The sequence below is a fragment of the Limulus polyphemus genome, unplaced genomic scaffold, assembly GCF_000517525.1.
Source record: "Limulus polyphemus unplaced genomic scaffold, Limulus_polyphemus-2.1.2 Scaffold3179, whole genome shotgun sequence".
NCBI lineage: Eukaryota > Metazoa > Arthropoda > Merostomata > Xiphosura > Limulidae > Limulus > Limulus polyphemus.
This window is the reverse complement of record NW_013668789.1, coordinates 10,804-14,898: the sequence shown is the minus strand read 5'-3', so window position 1 is coordinate 14,898 and position 4,095 is coordinate 10,804. Positions and strand designations below refer to the sequence as shown.

The 4,095-nt window shown below is 36.2% G+C and overlaps 1 protein-coding gene across 2 annotated transcripts in view; it reads right to left on the bottom strand.

Moving 5' to 3' along the window:
• LOC106468824 (cyclin-K-like) overlaps nucleotides 1-4,095 on the bottom strand; it is a 57,484-nt gene that overhangs the window by 46,084 nt on the left and 7,305 nt on the right. Inside the window, exon 1 of one of the 2 annotated variants that reach the window (XM_013929268.2) lies at nucleotides 730-753. The exons of the other annotated variant lie outside the window; for it this stretch is intronic. The gene's annotated coding sequence lies outside the window, so the exon portion shown is untranslated. Of the gene's footprint in view, nucleotides 1-729; nucleotides 754-4,095 lie in introns of those variants that run through there. 2 annotated transcript variants of the gene reach the window in all.

The following is a 4,095-nucleotide window of genomic DNA, read 5'->3' as shown; positions in this document are numbered from 1 at the left end:
CACCATTTTTAATAAAAACAAACCTCTTTAATCAACATAGACTCTAAATTAAGAAATCAATAAATATTTTTCCAGTTTTATTGTCTATATATTTCATTTTATACTTTCAGTTCATAGACAAACAACAATATTAGGTTATACTTTTATTGCTAAGCAACATGACATAAAAGCCATTGTTCGAACATAGTGTTACCAAAACGCACTAACTTTTCTATATATTAGAAGTTGTTAATCTAACCGATTTTCAAAAATAATTATTCCATGAATACGCCAAGAATTTATTTTATGACTGAACTTAATTTTGATTGGCTCACAAAAGAATTTACTGACATCTGATTGCCTCAACTGCACTTGTCTGTCTCTTTGTTGGTCAAGTTTGATTTTGCCAAAATTTATTTATTTCAGTTTGCTATGAAATGTGATATTAGGGTATACTATGAGGTGGGGTGGTAGTACTTGCCTCATCATTTTTGATGGGCTATGTGCTAGTTTATTTCAATAAAAGGCACTATTTCCCAAGCAGATTTTATTGAATGAATACTCAAGTTAGCACTTCAACAAGTAATGAAATTTTTAAACCTTTTTATATGTCAGTTAGAAGGGCAGATTTAGTAATTTTGGGTCTTTTTTTTTACTGTTTGATTTACTGTTTGTGTTTTAAAATGCATATTTGAAAGCTATATGAATTGTTTTGGACAAACAACTTAGTGAGAAAAATTTAGGTACTACCTCCTCTCATCCAAAGCAAGAATCCCACATTGAAAAGGTGGACAGGCTAGTGAAGGCTGACAGTATTCAAATAAGCATATAACAACTGCCTGAAAAGAACAGGTGTGTCAGAAGGCTTCAATCTTGAAGTGCTAAATTTCCTTCTTTTTTTGTATAGTGTGGGATACACTATATTATATATTTTCAATATATATGTAATTCAAAAATAACTAAAATGTAAAAATCAAAAACTTTTTTTAAGTTAAATAAACATAAGTGAGAAAACAAAACAAAAACAATGACCTAGAGGAATGCAAGTTAACATTTTTATACATTGAAAGTGTATTTCTGACAGGTACTTACCTCCTATCCCCAAAGCTATCTCGACTTTGATTTGCTCTATAAGCAATTCTAAAAATTTTCCCTATTAGTGCACCAGTATATTATACCCCTTTATTTTCACACCAATTCAGAACATGTGAATACCCTACATTAATCATATTGCACCATCTGTACTAACATAAGTAGCTCCCACTACTATTCTAGCACAATCCTCACTTTTAAGAATTGGTGGTTACAAACTAAAACACTATCATATCAGTGGGAAAGAAGGGTGGAAAGTGGGTGAGAACAGGTAAGTACCTATCGGAAATACATTTAACATAACGTTTTGGGACAATATGGGACCTACTGGTCAATCTTGGCTGTTCCATCCTCTAAACTAAATTAAAATAATTTTAAAAAATAATCTTAAAGCCAGCACTTATCATTCATATACTTATCAAGCTTTTTCTTAAACTCACTTAAATTTACTTCCTCTACAATATCCGAAGGCAACCCATTCCAAAGGATAACCACCCTATTAGAAAAGTAAAACTGTCTAAGCTGAAAGTGCTCCTACCCTGACAAAATTTATATTTGTGTCTTGTCATTCTCACCTTTGAATACAAAACAAGACGATACATCAATACTTTCAATTACCTTAATAATATTAAACACATCAATCATATCCACTCTACCTCTTCTGTTTTTCTTAAGAGAAAAATTTCCTATATCTTAACCTGTCCTCCAATGAAAACCTTTCTATTCCATGTATCATTGTAGTAGTCTTTCTTTGAACCCTTTCCAACAATTCAATGCCCTTCTTAAGGTAAGGAGCCCAAAACAGAACACATTACTTCAAATGAGGTCTAATCCGTAACCTATACAACGAAATGATAACTTTAGACTTGTATTCAATATTTCTGTAGATACAACCTCAAATCCTATTTGCCCTACCACTCTCAACAGCACATTGCTTGAATGGATTTAGAGACTAATTGACTATTACACCAAGATCCCTATCCTTCATAGCACTGTTAAGATTACTCCCATCCAAATTATACTTATAAGTGTAGGAAAATGTTAATTTCCAGAATGGTACTACCTCCTCTCACCCAAAGCACGAATCCCACATTGAAAAGGTGGAGGAGCCGGTGAAGGCATGAAAGTATTCAGATAAGCATATAACAACCACCTGAAAAAAACAGATGTGCCAGAAGAAGAAAGTAAGACACACCTATAGGGTATAGCACTACTTCTGGAATAGGTATGCTCCTTGCCCAGTAATATATATATAGGGTAGAATATATGAGGCAGGCACAATATATTCAAGAAAAACATGTATAGCACTTTGCTCTGGAGCAGTGCAGTATAACTATGACATGAATCAGCACAGAGTGGACATACAAAATGTCTAGTATGTAATCCACAATGTGCCAAGGGAAGAGTCCTGGGACACACTGGAGCAAGTCCGAGGAAACTGGTAGCAACAAAAGTGATCTTACCCTAGTATTATATATAATATAAAATAAAAAAAAAAAAAAAAAAACTAGGGGAAGTGTCACAAATAAGTAGTAAGATGAAATTTTGTCTGATAATTCAGAATCAGCCCATCATCAACAGATAGTGCGTTATTTGTCCACATATGTAGTAGGTCATAGTATGTGATATAGGAATAATAGTCAATGTAAGGTGCCAGAGAATTATATATGAATAGGCCACAGTCTGCCCAGGCAAAAAAACATCCAGGGGACAAGTCAGATTTTGCTGGAAATGCCTTGCATAAGTTTTTAAGATTTAAAAGTGCAGTCCACCTGGGCAAAAACACCCAGGGGAAGCACCTTGGATATATAATATTATGGCCAAGTGAGGTCCACCCAGGCAAAACCCAGGGGAAGGTGCCTTGGATATATAGGATTAGTCCATGTGCAGTCCGTCCGAGCAGAAACATCTAGTGAATGCACTTTGGAATTCTATTGAGTAAGTCAAGTGTGGTCCAACCAGGCAGAAACATCCAGTGGAAGCACCTTGCATAAGCATGTATAGTATGATCAACAAGTGTGGTACAGCCAAGGCAAAATATCTGGGGGAATCATCTTAGATCCAGAATAGTATGTTATTGCCTATTCAATAATTTTAATGATGACAGACCTCTTTGCACTGAGTGGGTAATTGTAAGTCCTGAGTATGATTTCTGTTATTTTACAACCTATCTCTGGAAGAAACCTCCAATCCACCACTCCAGCAATTGGGAACTGAAGTGGTAAAGACTCCCCTGGTCCACTAGAGGAAAAAAGGGAGGGAGAACACACGTTAAGGAGTCCAGAGGAATAACTCCACAATGGGTGTTTGCAATTCCCTATTTTGAAAAGCAGAAAGACCAGAATTGTAAGAATCTTATGTCAGTGGGGATGAGCAAAAATTGCCCATCTGCTTTACTCATGAAGTCCATGAGTGAGGATTCCAGCCCCACATGGGGAGGAGAGGATCCAGACATTGGGAATCCAAAAAGGGCTTCAAGGCCCACTGATAAGCCAAAGAATATTGGTCCATCAACCGGGGAGAGGACGGGGCATACCTGCACCTGACGGCAATTGATCAGCAAAATATTGAGCATGAATTCAATGTCGGGTGAGGGAGGGAAAACATAATAACACAGGCCTGTGATGGTTTTATTGTCTTTTATGTTCTACAATAATTCCTGTACACTGAATTCAAAAAATGATATCCATTTTCATCCATCACATTCAGCTTTTTCACAAAACATCATAATGCAATACATAAAAGAAAGACCACAATACATAGTTTTGAGTTTCACAAAAAAATCAGTATGAATGAAGATGCATATTCATTTGATATCAATATTCTTCCTTTTTCTTCAGACCCGACATGGCCAGGTGGTTAGTGCGCTTGAATCACAATCTGCGAGTTCGAATCCCCATCCCACCAAACATGCTCGCCCTTTCAGCCGTTGGGGTATTATGTTGTTGTTGTTCGTCCTTCGAACTTCGAAAGAGACCACGACATCATTTGGTCTATCTGTGGATACGGAGATGGCTCAGGAGT